The sequence below is a fragment of the Equus asinus genome, chromosome X, assembly GCF_041296235.1.
Source record: "Equus asinus isolate D_3611 breed Donkey chromosome X, EquAss-T2T_v2, whole genome shotgun sequence".
In the NCBI taxonomy this organism is placed as follows: domain Eukaryota; kingdom Metazoa; phylum Chordata; class Mammalia; order Perissodactyla; family Equidae; genus Equus; species Equus asinus.
The window spans coordinates 20333416-20351755 of NC_091820.1; the positions used below are offsets into that span (position 1 = coordinate 20333416).

The following is an 18340-nucleotide window of genomic DNA, read 5'->3' on the forward strand; positions in this document are numbered from 1 at the left end:
ATGAAAGCAAGAGCAGATTAGGCATTTATAGAAGGCATTAAAGAACAAAATTCAACTGAGTAAATTTGAAGATCTAATTGGCTTTATTCAATGAGTCATGAATTGGGAAGCATCCCAATCTAGCAGATAGAAGGGAGCTCCAAGGAGCCGTACAAAATGCAAGGCTTTTATAGGCAGAAGTGGGGTGGGACAAGGAAACAAAAGAGAGGATTATTTCAGACAAGTTCACCTTCCCTTAGCAGCCAGGGATGGCAAGGATCTTAACAGATTACCTAACTATTGTTCATCAGGAAATACCAGACTGATTGGCTTAAAATTCCGCTCCTAGGAGACTGAAACTGAAATTAGGTAAGGTATTAAGTCTTGATTTGCTGGCATGGTGCTTAGCACAAGTGACTCCATTGGCCTATTGTTTCTTTTTTGACAAAGGATTACGGAGAGCCACTTAGAGGCTACCTGCAATTGAAGACTATGGCTCCATCTTGAAATCTATTCATGTGGTTGTTTTTTTTCTCTTTCTCTCAGCAGACCCAGCAGACTGGATGTAGGAGGAGAGAAGATGGCAGCTAGTGCTCACGAGAGAGTGAGTGATATCAAGGTCAGTACCAATGAGGGATAACAGATTAAATGAATTGGAAGTGCTTGCAAGAAAGTGATTGAAATGATTCTTCATGGAATTTAAGTTTTATAGGGAAATATGTGGAACTGGAAGGGTGTGATGACCTGAGAGAAAAAGGAAGACTATTGGAAATATTGTAGGTAGTCTGGCTAAATTAAACAGTAAGTGTAGTGGAAGAATAGTTTTGTTTCAGCCAGTGGGACTTGGAGTTTGGTATTAAAGGGGAGCAGAGTGTGCCACCCTAACATATGTCTGTTTGATATAAGGATTATTTTCAGCAACTATTTTTAAGAAACCGTGGACATAGGAAAAACTCTGAAAATTGAGTAGAAATTGCCCTTTTGTAAGAGACATTTACATTTGTAAGGGAAATCTCCATTTGTAAGGATGACTCCTTCTCTAGCAGGAAGAGAAGGATGAATAAATCTCTAGAAACTCTTATCGATGTAGAAGGCAGAGACTTCAATCTATGTAATAACCTTACCCTCATTTACTGTGCTTTTCCTGATAACCTCCCATAACTGGCCTCTTTCCCTCTCTCCTCAACATCTTTCTTTTGTCTTTAGCTGGAGATGGTATTTAAGGCAATGGATGGCTTGGGTTATTTCCTGGACTCACTCAGTTTTCCTGGGTATCTTCTTTTTTTTTTTTCCTGCTTTATCTCCCCAACCCCCCCGTACACAGTTGTATATCTTAGTTGCTGGTCCTTCTAGTTGTGGGATGTGGGACGCTGCTTCAACATGGCCTGATGAGCGGTGCCATGTCCGCGCCCAGGATCCAAACCCTGGGCCGCTGCAGTGGAGTGCGTGAACTTAACCACTCGGCCATGGAGCCGGCTCCATCCTGGGTATCTTCTATGTATATAGGAGGTATACATGTTATTAAACTTGTTTGTTTTCCTATTGTTAATTTGTCTTTTATTACAAGGAGATCTCAGCCAAGAACCTAGAAGGGTAGAGGGAAAATTATTCTTCCTTTCCCACAGTACATTTCAAATGGAATATTTCCTGGAGAAGTGAAGATCCAGGGTATGGTCTTAGGGGATAGTAGCTGAAGTAGAATGAGGTTGAAAAAATAGTGGATCTTTGTGGCTATAAATTGTATGAGACATCCTCAAGGATGTTGAAATTGCCCAGCATGAGAGCAGGGCTTAGGTTTGAAAGGAGGATGTAAGTTCTCATTGAATGTGAGGAAGCTGCTCAAGATGCAGATGTGACTGCAAGGAGGAGATGCAGAGGAAATAGAGCCAGGTGATAGAATCTTGAGAGCTGAAGTGTTTCTGTAGGATGATGAGCAAAGCAATGTTTTATAATGGCAACAGGATGCAAGAAGAATCTACTAGATGTACAAAGATCAATATAACATGGCTCCTGCCCTCAAGTAGCTTTCAGGAAAGTGAGGAGGCAGATTCATAAGAAAATTTAATATGATGAGGCAAATAATTATAGAATTATACATCAGATGCTATAATGGTATAAAGGAAAAGTATTCCTTCAACATAATGCTTTAAAGGGCTTCCTGAAAGAAATCTGTTAGAGAGATATGGTAAAATGACCTACTTCCACTCGAGAGGGCTTCAAGATAAAAGGAGAACCAGATTTTAGCTGACTGACTAAAAAATAGTGATAAAATAAGAACTAATTTTGTGAGAGACTACGAGAATTTTTTAATTTTTGAAATATAGCAATGATGTGCTGTTAAATGTTTAAACGTTGGCTCTTAATTTTTTAAACAAGCCCTGATGTGTAGTGTTTGTTGATTTCTATAGTATAAGTACTCCCATTATGGCCGATTACGTTACTGAATGCAGAGTTGGGAGGAGATGTGCTCAGCAGGCACGTGGGAGCCAGCTTCAGCACACCATTGAATCAAAGCTCCAGAAAGAAAAGTTTTGGAAGAAGATTTTCAGAAGAAAGAGTTGGTTGGAGATGGGGAGATGGTGAGAGGTAAGACTAAATAAGGTTAGGTGACTAAAAGGGTTTCCTTTTGGAGCAGCCATCAGGGGTGTTGGGGATAAGAGACTTAATTGGATCAACTGTCCTTGTGGAAAAAGGCAAGTGCAGCCTAAAACCTAAGTCTTTTCTCAGGATTGCTAATACATTATTGGTGAAATTTCATTTTAGGAGTCTCTCAAGCAGGTTTTGCCTAGGGTAAGTAGGAGATTACTTTTCAAAAGCATCAAGAGCAATATAGAGGCTTCCAAGGAAATAAGAGCTGGGTTTATTGACTATCAGCAGGCAACGTAGTATTGTCATACATAAAGGCTGCAGGCTCTGGGGTCTGCTGAGTGCTGAAATTGAACCTAGAGGTACAGTCTTGCTCCTGTGGAGCAACATTTGCCTGACAGGGCACCTTTTTCTTTTTTCTTTTTTTGCTGGGAAAGATTCACCCTGAGTTAACATCTGTTGCCAATCTTCCTCTTTTTTTTTCCCTGTCCCCAAAGCCCCAGTACATAATTGTATATTCTAGTTGTAGGTCCTTCTAGTTCTTCTATGTGAGCTGCCACCACAGCATGGCTACTGACAGACAAGTGATATGGTTCCACGCCCAGGAACCAAACCCAATCTGCTGAAATGTAGCACACTGAACTTTAATCACTAGGCCATCAGGGCTGGCTCAGGGCACCTTTTTCCAATTCACAAAAAGACATCATATATGGAGATTGTAACCCTGAGTGCTCTCTCCTCCTCAGGAATATTTGCATTTTTAATGAGACATCTGGAGACAATGATGACAAGAAATGAGTTAATATTGATGGAAATTCAGGCATTGAGGCAGAATGAATAATAAGATGTTTTTTAGTTGGAATGTCTTATCATAGCCTCTTAAATGATATGGAATGTTTATTCAGATGGTTGGCTCTGCTGATTGTCCTCCTTTGGCCTGGTAAAGCTAACTAACTCCAAACCCAGTCTTCTTTTTTGTTTACTCACTTAAGTGAGTGATTATTAATTTTTCCAAATATAAGGCAAAATGTAATCACAAAGATTTCCCCAAATTCTTGTAAGGTATAAATCTAACAATCTGGGTGATGCAATTGGTATATCCAAGATCCATCCATTGCAGTGTGGAAACCCGGATCTCATAGGATTCTCTTTGTTGACATTTTAGAATTGGATGGTTCTCTCTTGTGGTGACTCTGCCTGACATCTCTTCGATTGATCTTTGCTAAGAGAATTTAATCGATGTTGCCTTGCTGGATGTTTGACCCTTAGGATGTGCCAAATTAAATTTGATCTTGTCTTGGCTGGATTATTGAATGTTGTTTTGAGATGTTTTATTTCTGTAGTAATAAAGTGAGACTCACTTATCGCCCTTGCGGCATCTACACTCCAGGACTTTAAAAGTGTGTAATGATAGTTGTGGGCTTTTAAAGTGTAGTTCAGTCTTGCAGTAAAAGATTTGTCTCATTCACTAAATATGGTTTTAGGTTAAGTTCCAAGTAAGCCCTCCATTTCCACACCAAACACACAGAAATGCTTGGTTTTTCCAAATAACACTTGATGACGAGTGGTCTACTGGATGAAGAAACCTGGAATGTGTGTGATCTGGGCAAATTAAAAGATAAGACAGTCTTTAAGGTGGAACAGTTAAGCTGTTGATTCACTTTATGTTGGTATTTGAAGACAACAATGTGCCTGGTTATTTAATAAGGTTATTAGCTTGGGTTCTGAGAGCCGGGAAACACATTTTCTGCTCATGCAAGTAGGATAAATATTAGTATTAAATATTTAATATTTAAAATTGGACATTATGGAAGAGTGCCAGTGTAAAGCAGGGGCTTCAAAGATGGATTTGGTGGGACTTCTTTATAATATTGATTAGAAATACAGTCTGCATATACAGTGAAAAATTCCATTATTATGGAAATGTCCGAAGTAGGTGGCCACTTAAATATTTACATAGTGCTGCCAATGGTGGTTGTGGTTTTAAAAGTAGTGTGAATAGCGTGATATGAAATTGTAAAAATAATCAACTCAAAGTAGCTGCAGCTATGAATCACTGTAATACCTTTAATCGATAGTGCCAAGAAAATGAGGTAAATTTCCTGGTAGTGGGTTTTGAAAGGTGGGACGTTGGTGGATTGCATGGAGAGTTGGAAGGCACAGTGAAAATGTATGGCCCTGAAGCTCAGTTACTTGTATATCTTTGGCTGAAGAATATATCTCTCCTGTCAGGGACAGTTATACTTTTTGATCAATTACAGAGCTTCTAGGGAAATACGTGTGGAAGAGGAAGGAAACACCTGCAAAGCAGCAAATTCACCAAATCAACCCTCATGATCTATGGAACGGCTTCCCAGGCAGCCAAATTACTCTCAAATCCAGCTGACTGCTTTAGGCACTAAGTCACATTGCTTGTGTGGACTGGCATTTAGATGATTTTGTGCTATAAATGCTTTGTGTATAAATGAAAGCCTTGTCCAGCTACTCATACACACTCCTGAACTCCTCCTTTCTTCAGACTTTGCAGAATTTCAAATATAATGTACGTTTTCTTTCCTTAAAAGTCTGATTTTCTAATGAGCCTCTTTTTATGTATCTCTTACCTGATGGCGCTAGTCTTGTTTATGAGACAGTGATATCTAAACTCAGGGAAAACACCTTCTTCTATGTTCACCGCAAACCCAACCCGCATCCTAACAAAAACGTGGTTAACTCTAAGAAGCTCTGAGAAAAAAAATAGTTGCTTAATCTTCCTTAATGGAATTGGAAAACCAAGCCGTACTTGTACCTGGATTCCATAGGTAACTCTTATTTGTTATCTAGCTTGTGAATTAAAACTAAGTAAGGGAAGATTTTTAGTATACATATACTCTTCCCAAACCTTCTTATTTCTCGAACTCCACTACTATTTAGACTGGGTGATGTGACCCCATGAAACATTGACTAGGGGTAAAATATGGATTTTTATGTGTATAATAAAACTCACACTGTGTAGGTTGATGGATGTTTTTCATTTCTAAGAAAGGCAATTTCCTGTTGGATGAGGAAAGGGACCTTCAGTGAGCAGTAAATAATTGAATGGAATAAAACCCTATCAGCTTATGATAGTTCGTCTGACTGTTGATCACTTTTTAACCTGTTGACTAGGAGGATATCTTCAATTCAAACCTTCTTTTCCAGCTTAACTGAAAATGGATAAATATACTAACTCCTAGGAAAATATGGCAAAGTTGGCATTTTTATTTCTATTTTAGTTTTCTAGATAAATGCAGTGTAGTCTTTTTTTTTCTTCTTCTCCTAACCACATCTGTCCTAACAGCATTACATTTTAAAGTATAATGTCCCCTTTCAATCACTGTGACTGCTAACTTTATCATCTGTGAAAGCTTCCCCAGAGGTTGGTCTCTTCAGAAGCAGAGATTTTTCTTAACTGGTCTATCAAAATTTTTTTGATCAGAGGATTTGTCTAAAAACAGAGGTTTTTACATTTTTTTTCCCTACACACTGTCTAAGCAGTGTGGATTTTGCCTCAGCACATTTCTTCCTTACCCTTGGGTGTTCTTAGAGGTCAACCAGTAGAAGTATGGGGGCCTCAGGAGGCTCACACAGCCTTTGAGTCAGTGTAAGCCACTTTTTCTATTTACATTATACAATGGTGTGATTAAAAGCCAGTTCTAGAGAAAAATGCTTCCCTGATTGTGTTGTTGTTCTGCCATTACTTTGCAGAAAAAAGGGCACAGCTGGGGTGAGCTTTGATGCCTTACGGCCTTGATTTTTTGGTAGACTAGAAGGAATCTATCTAGCAGGTTTTATTGATACATTTACTTTTCTCCATGTATGAGTAGCACAAGAACAGCTGGTTTTGTCACGTAGAATAGCACTGAAAAAATGACTCAAAGGGCGTGTTGTAGAGAGAGTGGGGTAACCATAAGTCAAGGCAAGTTTATTGATGTTACCATGGTACCCCTTTGGAAATACTTAATGCTGACAATGTTCAACAGTGGACAACAGATGAGTAAGATTTAAGAGCTATCATTTCCATCCCTCTAGGCTCAGGAGCACTCTCTACAGCCACAATAGAGCAATACAATGAGATTTAAAAGTCTCCCACATGCATTATGTATGTAACTTTTGTATTTTAAAGTGTAACCTTGAGGTTGGTTACTTCTTAGACCTACCCCATCCTCATTCTTCCCCAAGTTATCTTTCAATTTCATGATTTTGTTCACTTTCATGCCCTTCTCCAGTAAGATAGAAATTCTTCTGAGCACAGGAACCATGTTCTTCCCTGTTCCTCTCTACCGCTTCACACAATGCATTGCACTTGTTAGGCAGTCAATACAGATTTTCCAAAAAGCGTGTAAAGAGAGAATGCAGTTACAATGTTAGGAAATTATACAGGGGATAAACTTATGTTTAGTGCTTGTGCATTTGGTGAATGACTGAAAGTGTCACATTTGTTCATTAAATGTAGATCTTTGTCGTCTTCACAGTCCTTGCCTTTTGGTCTTCTCTAGTTTTATTCCTGCACAGCTCATCATCTCCCATAACTTTCATCAGTCATCTCCGTATTGATGACTCTAACCTAGAGTTTAAACCTTGCCCTCTGGTCCAATTTCTACTTGCTTTTCTTGCTACCACCTTGAACTCCATCGTGCCCAGAGCTCTCCCCAGAATAAGCTTTCTCCTCTTAAATTCTGTGTTGGCCAATAATTTTACCATTCATCAGTTTGGAAAAGCTTTATTTTTGTTTCTCATTACTGCCTCTCTGACTTTATGTCACTACATTTTATGCGCTTATCTCTTAGATTAATTTCTTATCTATTCTTGTCAACCACTCAGTCTAGACATGATCTCAAAACATACTTACTTTGCGGCATCCTAATTAGTATCTTTGACTCTATTCACTTTCTTCTCTAGGTCAGGGGTTGGCAAACCTTTTCTGCAAAAGGCTATATAGTTAAGTATTTTAGACTCTGTAGGCCATACAGTTTATGTTGCAACTACTCAACTCTGCCATAGACAATTTGCATATGTATATGTATATGTATAATAATCAAATGAGTGGGTTTTGGAGTGATGAAGAACTTGGATCAAATTTTAGCTCTAATACTTACTACTAAGTTACTTGGGCAAGTTACTTAGCCCCTCTGAACCTCAGTTTACTCATCTGTGAAATGGGCATAATTTATCTACTTACAAGGTTTTTTGGTAAGGTCTAAATAAGGTAATGCATGAAAACTCTCAACATAGTAAATACATATTAAATGTTCCATAAATATTATTATTATTTAGTTCATCAATTAAACCAACCACATTTATTGAAGGCCTATTGCATGCCAGGAATTATTATAAGAGATAAAAAGATACAAACATCTTCTTTGACTTTGAGAGATCCATAGTCTGTGGGGACAGGCCAACCTTAGGTGGTTAATTATAGGGCAATAGGGATAAGTAATATAATAGAGATATGTAAAATGTATTATTAGGAGATAAGGAGCACTTGAAAGAGAAGGCAGATTTTGAGCTGGCTCATGAGGGATGAGGAGGAAGGGATTCACCAGGAGGAGAAAGTGGAGAAGAATTTTCAGGTAGAGGGAAGCAGAAACAAAGGCGTAATGTTATTCCAACTATGCTTGGGAACATCAACTGTACGTCCAGTCTGATAGAGATAAAGTTGGACAGAAGTCTAGCCAGATGGTGGGAGACCTTCCAAAGGGTTCCATTTGTATTTGGAGTTGTGGTGTGTCTTGCCTAACACTGTCATAAAAAAATTGTATCAAATAATTTATCAATATTTTATATAGATTCTAGTTACCTCTGTTATAGCTGTGGGTAGACAATAACATGCCTCTGTACTTTGCTAGTTTACTTGTGATCTCTTTATTTGCTTAGCATTTGCTCACCAGAGGATCAAGCAGGCAGGAATCTCAGAACTGAGTAAAGGGAAATACAGAAAAACTGCTTGTAGGAAAAACCACGTATCAGATATTTGAGGCTATAGTGACTGATTACAGTATAGGAAAGAGAAACTCAGAGGAATCAAAATGGCCTAGTAAAATACAGGTTTTGTACATGTAAGATCATGTCATGTGTAAACAGACATAATTTCACTTCTTTCCAATATGGATGCCTTTTATTTCTTTTTCTTGCCTGACTGCTCTGGCTAGAACTTTCAGTGGTATATTGAACAGGAGTGGTGAGAATGGGCATCCTTATTTTGTTCCTGATCTTAGCTGAAAAGCTTCTAGTCTTTCACCATTGAGCTGTGTGCTTTTCATATATGGCCTTCATTATGTTGAGGTAGTTTCCTTCTATCCCTAGTTTGTTGAGTGTTTTTCTCTTGAAGGAGTGTTGAATTTTCTCAAATGCTTTCTTTGCATCATTGGAGATGATCTTGTGGTTTTTGTTCTTTGTTTTGTTAATGTGATAATGATATTACATTGATTGATTTTGTATGTTGAACCATCTTTGCATTCTAAGTATAAATTCCACTTGGTCATGATGTGTAATCCTTTTAATGTGTTATTGAATTTAATTTTCTAGTATTTTGTTGGGGATTTTGCATCAATATTCGTCAGGGATATTGTCCTGTAGTTTTCTTTTCTTATAGTGTCTTTGTCTGGATTTGATATCAGAGTAATGCTGACCTCATAGAAGGAGCTTGGAAGTGTTGCCTCCTCTTCAATCTTTTGGAAGAGTTTGAGGAGGATTGGTATTAATTTTTCATTAAATGTTTGCTAGAATTCTCCAGTGAAGCCATCTGGTCCTGAGCTTTACTTTGTTCGGAAGATTTTGATTACTGATTCAATCTCCTGACTAATTATTTGTCTATATATTATCTTGTTTCCTTTTGCTGAGTAAGATTTTCCCTGAGCTAACATCTGTTGCCAATCTTCCTCTTTTTTATTTTGCTTGAGGAAGATTACCCCTGAACTAACATCTGTGCCAGTCTTCCACTATTTTGTATGTGGGATGCCACCACAGCATGGCTGACAAGTTGTGTAGGTCTGCACCTGGGATCTGAACCCGTGAACCTGGGTTGCTGAAGTGGAGTGTGCTGAACCCAACCACTACGCCACAAGGCTGGCCCTGTTGATCTGTCTAGATCTTCTATTTCTTCATGATTCAGTCTTGGTAGGTTGTGTGTTTCTAGGAATTTATCCATTTCCTCTAAGTTATAAAATTTGTTGGTGTAAAATTGCTCATGATAGTCTCTTGTAATCCTTTTTATTTCTGTGGCGTCTGTTCTAATATCTCCTCTTCCATTTCTGATTTTAGTTATTTGGATCTTCTCTCTTTTTTTCTTAGGTGATCTAGCTAAGGGTTTGTCAATTTTGTTGATCTTTTCAAAAAAAATGAACTCAGTTTCATTGAGCTTTTCTGTTCTCTCATGTATCTCTGCTCTAATTTATTATTTCCTTCCTTCTGCTAACTTTGTTTTTAGTTCACGCTTCGTTTTCTAGTTCCTTGAGGTGTAAAGCTAGATTGTTGATTTCAGATCTTTCTTCTTTTTCAATGTAGGCATTTACAGCTATAAATTTCCTTCTTAGCACTGCTTTTGCTGCATCCCACAAGTTTTGATACGTTGTGTTTTCATTTTTCCCAAGATAGTTTCTAATTTGATTTGTGATTTCTTTTACCCATTGGTTATTTCAGTGTGTTGTTTAATTTCCACATACTTGTGGGTTTTCCACTTTTACTTTTTCTATTGATTTTTAGTTTCATTTTATTGTGTTTGGAAAAGATACTTTGTATAATTTCAGTCTTTTTAAATTTGTTAAGACTTGTCTTATGGTCTAACATGTCGTCTATCCTAGAGAATGTTCCTTGTGCACTTGAGGAGAATGCATATTCTGCTGTCGTTGGGTGAGGTGTTCTGTATGTCTGTTAGGTTTGATCAGTGTATAGTGTTGCTCAAGTCCTCTATTTTCCTATTTTTCTTTTGTCTGGTTGTTTTATCCAGTCAGTCTCTAAATACTTAGTGAGTTCTTTTGTGACTCAATGTATTTGCAAGTACTATGCCTTTGCCTGGAATACACTTCTGCACATTGTGTCACCTTTTCTGTGACAACATCTTTATCTTCCTCTGGGTAGAATTGGTCTCTCCTTCCACTGAGCTCTCACTGTAGCTGGAATCACAGATCTTTTTACACTCTATCTTAATCATTTGTGTGATTTTCCCCTTACTTCTTCCTGGATGGTAGTGATCATGTCATATTTAACTCTCTTCCTTGTGCTTAGCAGAGCTCTGGCATAGAATGGACTGTGCATCTGTTTCTGTGACTCTCTGTGCCTGTGTTATGTATATGTGTGTGAAGAGGCAAGGTATACTTGTGGGCCTGGGGCAGGAAAAACATAATATCGTACATTGTCTTAGGTTTTCCCTTTTTTATGTTTTAGATAAAATATGATTCAATAATTTGATATCTGATGCCAGAAATTCCTCAGGGTAATTCTAACTAGTATGCCCTCAGATTAAATTTCAGACAAAGTAAATGTTACATAGACTTGTTCATAAATTTTAGAGACTGTTTTTTGGACTAGGAATATCAAAATTTAGTGTTAAATATATATATAATTTAGATGTACTATCAAATCAACTCAGTGATCTGTTGGTCCAATGATTACTTTTATGAGATCACCTCATATATTAAATATCTTTACTTTGAAAATATACCTTTTCTAGTTATGATAGGGTAGACAGAGCTGCAGTAGCAACAATCAAAAAAATTCCTCTACATCTCCGTGACTTATTTCTTACTCACATAAAGTCTCTTGCAGTTCTAAAGATTCTCCAGGGAAGCTTCCTTCCAAGCAGTGAATGACTGAGAAATCCAGGCAGGTACCATCTTGTGATTCTACCTTCAAGACACGTAGCTCCACATTTGCTGAGGACACGCACAAGAGAAGGAAGGGTGCATAAGACTTTCTCAATGCCTTCTACTCCCTTCTGCTCACAGTCCATTTGCCAGAATTAATCACACAGTCCTGCCTAACTGCACAAGGGCCAGGTACACGGAAAGAAGAAAGGAACCAGCTTTGGTGAGTACGAGGAGTCTCTTCTCCTGCTTATCCCTGTAGCTTACTGGGAGGTTTACGTTGTAATTGGCCTTTGATCTGTTAGGTTTGTAAGAACTTTGCTCAGATACAATAAAATCTGGTTGCAATTCTAGATAGGCTAGATTACTTCTAAAATTTCTGAACCCAAGTTCTCTGGTAGGTAAAAATTCATTAAGAGAAATGGAAGTGATAGATGAAATTTCTGTGCTGTGAAAGAGATGACTGACCAGTAAGATCAGCCCAAAAATGGATGATATATGTATGTAGTCTGTTCTTTGCAGAGCCCTCAGTATGAGTTATTTTCTGTGTTGATTTTGTGATGCATGAACTTGCTATATAGCAGAGTATGGCTTTTTCATGAAGATTTGGATTTGGTATCAAACAATTATACATGTTAATGTGTCTTCAACTTTGTATCTGTTCCCACTTTCAAGTATGCAGTATGGCTTTCTTTTCCCTTTTAGTATCTCTGTTATGGTATTATGTAACTTATGAAATCCGAGTATAAGACACAGTGTTATTCAAAGTTTAGACCCTAACCATCTCAGTGGTTTGGGCTTGTGTCAGGTTTCCTAAGTGCTATATTTGTGTTTTCTCTCTAGTAATTGCAGGAAAGAGGGTCAAGGAGAGGAAGCAATAAGTATGGGAACATCTGGGTCCTATTGTGTAGCTACAATCAGTGCCATCATTAATCTTTGAGATCCTTACCCCCATTTACTAATAAACAGCGAGTTCATCCAGAGTAACACAGCAAAGTTAAGTGGCGAAGTTAATTGGAATCCAGCAGTCTCCCATATCCCCAGTCTGTAGCCAGTCCTCTGTGGTAAGCACAAAAGTGCTCAATGAGCCTGCTTGTGTGTGTTTTTTTTTAAAAGATTGGCCCTGAGCTAACATCTGTTGCCAATCTTCTTCTCCTTTTTTTCTTTTCTTTCTCCCCAAAGCCCCCCCCCCCCCGTACATAGTTGTATATTTAGTTGTGAGTGCCTCTGGTTGTGCTGTGTGGGATGCCACCTCAGCATGACTTGATGAGCGGTGCCATGTCCGCGCCCAGGATCCGAACCCGCGAAAGCCTGGGCCGCAGAGGCACCGCGCACAAACTTAACCACTTGGCCATGGGGCCGCCCCCCCTGCTTGTGTTTTTGACTAAGAAAGGGAGATAGAAAGAAGTGACTGAAAAGAACATGATAGCTTTAGATTTTGGAGTTCCTTGTATTTTCCTTTCAAGTTTGAGATTTCAGCCACTGTGGCTTGAGGGGAAGAAGGACCAGGGATCCTGTGGTGCTGCTATTCCCTCTTTTTGGTCTTATAAAGTTGGAGATGCAAGATTCAGCAGCCTCCTACCTGGGGAAGGAGAGGAGGGAAGGGGGGGGAATGAGGGAGTGAAGTCTGATAGTCTCCCCAGTTTCCTCTTTATCCTATGCATATGTGATTTAACTTTTGGACTTCACCAGCTTGAATCGTTTCTTCAGGTGGCTGGTGTGCTTCTCACCCAGGGTTGCTGTGAGGGCATGCCCCACAAAGGGAAAGAGCAACACTTGAGATCTTTGGCCAGCAGCTTGCCTTTGCTTCCCATCCCTGGCTGTCTGTTAGGAAGAAGGGCCATGCACAGGCATGTGGACATCCCATCTAGACTCCCTCCACATCTTACGAAACAGCTGCCCTTAGGCTTAGGGGGATGCATGCTGTAGCACTGCCAGCCTTGGGGAGACTAGATTCAGGGACGTGACCCCTTACAGACTCTGGGAATTCCAGGTCTTCGGTGTCCCAGGTCAGGGGGATGGAATGGGTTCCAAGTGGACATGTCCCTTTGGATGTTCAGATTCCTCATCCTGCAGAGAGGGTCATGGCCAGAGGAAGGCCAGAGCTGGTCCCTCTAAAGTGAGAACCTAGGGCAGGCATTCTCTTTGCCTGGTCCAAGGGCAGTACTGATGACCACATGCTTTCAAACACCTCAGCTGGAAACAGCAGCTATTAATTAAACTAGGCAAAAACAAAGGTAGTAGTGGAAAATGGTTGAACTTGTTTCTCTTGATTTTATATAAACTGAATTCCAAAGATTATGTGGAAATTACCTACCTACTGGGCCACTCGATTACCTCAAGCAATGAAATTTATGGTTATTCTGAAACTTTGAACTGTAGGGATTGGCCTGCATTTTCTTATAATTTGGAGAAACTCTGGAATAATAGCCTGTACCCTATTTTACACATGGGGATTATGAATCAGTCACCTAAAAGAAAGGTTTTAGGTAGGTGGGAGTAGGTATTGGTACTGTCCACTAAGTAACTCGTCAAAAGGGTGACATGTTACAGCCCTGTAATTTTTTCCCTCTTATTAAGACAAAAGCTGAATCAAGAGCCAAGGAATATAAATGTCTGTCAGAAGATCCTTTTCTTTAGCTTTCACTGGGAGAGACCCTAAGTTGAAGGCATTTGAGAGACTTCTCCCTTAATGACTATAATTAACATTGCATGTGCTATGGCCCACTAGGGATATAGAGAATGACCCTGAGTCGAGGTTGCTGGCTTTTCCGAGATGCTCCTTAAATGTGAAAACATTACAGTATATCAGTGATATAGTGCTTTTCACTCCTCTTAAACAGCTAATGAAACAATCGCCATCCTCCCTCACTCATTTCTGTCATTTAGCCATTCATTTTAATATGATGAAACATTTTTTTATTTTTGCCTGTTGCACAAACTTTTTTCTCCAACTGTATTTCAAAATGACTCCTTTACTATTGTGCATAAAATTGTAGACTATTCGAGTTGGAAGGAACTTTGGATCTTATCTCATTTAACTCCCTAACTAGCATAAGTTGTATTAGTAGTGGTGCTAAGAAACAGGTACTTACCTTCTCTCCTTGCATACTGCACATGATGGACCCTCCTGGCCCCAAAAGGCAGTTGACTTATGAGGAAAATGGGAGTTTTTCTTTTTTCTGGATTTTGTCTGAGAATTCAGAGTTGTGGGGTGATGCATACCCACACATTCTGAAGAGAGGGCCACATCTACGCAGGACTCACTAAGAGATGGTCAATCCAGTCTTTCAAGTGTCTATTCCCATTACCCATCTCTAGAAGGCCAGAGAATGCAGAGTAGAATAAAGGAGAGGAGAGAGCTACACAGAGAACTCCAGAGAATCTGCAGAGGGTCCCCTTTGAGTCTTCAGTTGACTACTGATAAATGCATACTTGTGAGGAAACTACTAGAAGCTGTCGAAGGAGTTGCTCAAAAAGATTGGAAAGAACAAGCTCAGTGCTCGCACGGAGCCAGGAATAGTTACTGTTCCCACTAGCCAGAGTGAAAAACCACATAATCCACAGGCTATTGGGTAGAGTACTCAGAAGTGGAGAAAAATTAGCCCTAGACTAACTGGTGCTCTCGTCTCAAGCAATAAAGCTTAAAAGCAAATCTAATATAGAAAACAGAAAACAATAGAAAAAGAAAAGCAAATGAAACAAAAAATAAGTAGAGGAAACAAATAAATAAGGATTAGAGTGGAAATCAATAAACAAAACAAAAGTAGAGAAAAATCAATGAAACCAAAAGGTAATTTTTTGAGAAGATCAATAAAATTGATAAACTTCTAGCCAAACACGTCCGGAAAAAAGAGGAGACGACGTTAATCACCAGTACCAGAAGTGAGAGATGACACCACTACAGATTCTACAGATAGCAGAAGGAGAAGGGAATTTTATGAACAACTTTATGCCAATAAATTTGATGACCTACATTCTACAGATATTCAAAGGCCCTACTCTTCCCACATCCAAATGCTTAGCCTTAAAGATTCTGATTCCCTAAATATTTCTGAAACATGTTGATGTCCCTGTATCCTCCAGCATCATATTCTGGCTTAAGCCACCGTCTCATCTCTCATATGAAACTCTTAGCTCAACCCATTGACTCTCCCTGCCCCCTCTTATTTTTTTTCTCTGTCTTACAGCCAGGATGATTTTTGAAATATGGAAACCTGGGGCTGGCCCCGTGGCCGAGTGGTTAAGTTCGCGCGCTCTGCTGCAGGCGGCCCAGTGTTTCGTCGGTTCGAATCCTGGGCGCGGACATGGCACTGCTCGTCAGACCACGCTGAGGCAGCGTCCCACATGCCACAACTAGAGGAACCCACAACGAAGAATACACAACTATGTACCGGGGGGCTTTGGGGAGAAAAAGGAAAAAATAAAATCTTTAAAAAAAAAAAAAAAAAAAAAGAAATATGGAAACCTGATTGTATGACCCCTCCCATTCCTGTTTAAAGGGTTTTCCATTACCCTCAGGAGAAGTCCAAACTCCTTAACCTAATTAAACTCTTCCAGCTGTTTTTCTCATCACCCTCCCTTCACATTCTATGCTTCAGTAACAAGATGTGCTTTGTGTTGCCTCTGAGCACATGCATTTCCTCTCTGTCTTTGACTTTTTTCTTTTCCATATTGATCTGGCTATCTTTTACCCTCTTTCAAGTCTCGGCTTAAAAGTATCTTCTTTCAGGAAGTTTCTCCTGACCTTTCACACTGGAGATAAATGCCCCTTATATACTGTCAAAGCTCTCTATGTGTCTCCATCCCAACACTAGCACACTGTGTCATCATTGCCTGTCTACTTCTCTGTAACCCTCAGTGAGCTGAAAGCTGTTCAAGATAGGGAAATACTTACTTTGTTCCTTGTATTCACTCCTCTATATGACAAAAGCACATAGTAGTCTATTTATAAATAATTGTTAGAGTGATTAATTAAATGTTACTCTATTCAAACTTAAAATCCAATGGTACTCTGATTTTTAACACAGATTATTTTAAGCAGGATACAAACAATAAATGCTTGATTCCAACTTCTAATTGTCTGCTGATACGTGCTCCATATTGAAAACATGATTTTCTCCTTCTTAAATTCCCGATTTTATGTGTATTATTATCAATCTATTATCCCAAAGTGAATACTGACAGAGTAATTCAATTGTAGACTTTTGTAACTATTCATAAACCATGAGATGGAAGTAGAGAGCTTTTAATTGGATTATAGCATTTTATTCAGTCTAAGAGTATATAATTGATTGAGCAGTATATTATACTTTATGAAATTGCTTTTGCTTTTAGTATTTTCCAAAGTTCTTTTCCTTTAAATTTGTCCTTTTGACCAAAGCCCCTTCCAGAATCAGACACTAAGTAACCCACATTCCAGGAGAGAGCCCTTTGCCATCACTTACACACTAATTCTTATATCAGTTGTCTTCTATTTCTAAAATCTGTGGTGAATTTTTAACCAAAAACAACCTTTCTCTGCTAACCAGAACCCTCTTGGCAATTTCTTCCTCTCATTTATATTTCCTTCTCCTTCCTCCTAATCACTTTTTTCTAGTTATAAAAGTCATTTTATTTGCTTCTGAAAATTTCAAATATACTTAATGTTAGAGGAGGGAAATAAAAGCATCCAGAGATGAAGCCCTTTTAGCATTTGGGTGTATTTTCACACCACCAGACTGCCTATGGGTTGAGCTCTTCACAGAGTAAGACTAATAATCCTTTGCCATTGTTGCTTGAAATATTTTTCCCTGATTTGCTTTTAATTTTTGCCTTTAAATTTTGGTTCTAATATTTTAAATAGAGACTTTTCTTCTTTGTGTAGTCAAATCTGTTGTTCTATTTATTTCACTGCTTTTAGGCTTAGAAATGACTTTTTCACACAAAGTGCATGTATTTACCTATTTTCGTCTATTTTTTAAGGTTTTTAGTTTTTATAGTTAATTGTATCATTCACATGTAATTTAATTTTGAGTATATTGATTATTTCCCAGTGATCAATATTCTTTAAATTATATTCACTTGTGTCCATCTTTTTCATTGACTTGTTTCTCTAAACAAATATTAAAGTCTTTTATAGATTGTTGTCTGTTTAGAAGCTATTCTATAGTTCATATGATTGTCTATTCTTGTTCCAATATAGTATTGTGTTAATTATTATAGCTTGTATGTCTAATATTTAATATAGGCATTTCCCCTATAACTTTCTTTCTCCCAAATTTTGTTAGCTATTTTTACCTCTTCTGCGCTTGCTAAATTTTGGGCTAATTTTTTTCAAGACTCAAATAATCATATTGGGATTCTGATATTGTTTTATTACTGTAAGTTAATTTGGAAATAGTTGGCATATATATGAAATATATATTCATTATAATATCTCTCTATACATTTATTCAATTTTCCTATAAAAATGTGCTATATCTCACAGTTTTTCTGTTACTCATTTATTCTATAGATCCAATATGTTTTGGACGAAGATATTTCTAGATAAATTAAGTATTTTTTTGTTGTTACTATAGCAAAAATCAACTTTATTTTTTTATTTTGTATTTTACTTAATATTAGTGGTAGATTGAAAAAGTATTTGAAGACATACTTGATTTATTTCAATGTGTATATATTTAGTGCAAAATAAGTGATATGAGCAGTAGATTTGATTCAGAGGAAGAAGTCAGTGTAGGCTGCCATAGGTGACTAAACTTACAAGGAAGAGGAAGGAGTTTAAAAATGGACCAAAAAGATGACGATATTTCTGACAATTTAGGGCAAACAGACTTGTGGAGATGAGCAAGGTGTATTTAGGAATAGTGAACAAGGCATCTAACTTTTATTACTGTTTGGAAATACTTAAAGTTTCTGAGATTTTGGAAAACCTTGGATGCTAGCTAAGAGCTATAATTCAAGCAGCATTG

The 18340-nt window shown here is 38.2% G+C and overlaps 1 long non-coding RNA gene across 2 annotated transcripts; it reads left to right on the forward strand.

Moving 5' to 3' along the window:
• The first annotated feature begins 523 nt into the window (after positions 1–523).
• Positions 524–17846, forward strand: LOC139042725 (uncharacterized). 2 transcript variants are annotated; one of them, XR_011499791.1, is made up of 3 exons: positions 524–598; positions 11340–11610; positions 15578–17846. It is a non-coding gene; the product is annotated as an uncharacterized lncRNA (long non-coding RNA). The 2 variants fall into 2 exon arrangements; XR_011499790.1 differs by lacking the exon at positions 524–598 and adding an exon at positions 2396–2565.
• Positions 17847–18340: the final 494 nt, after the last annotated feature.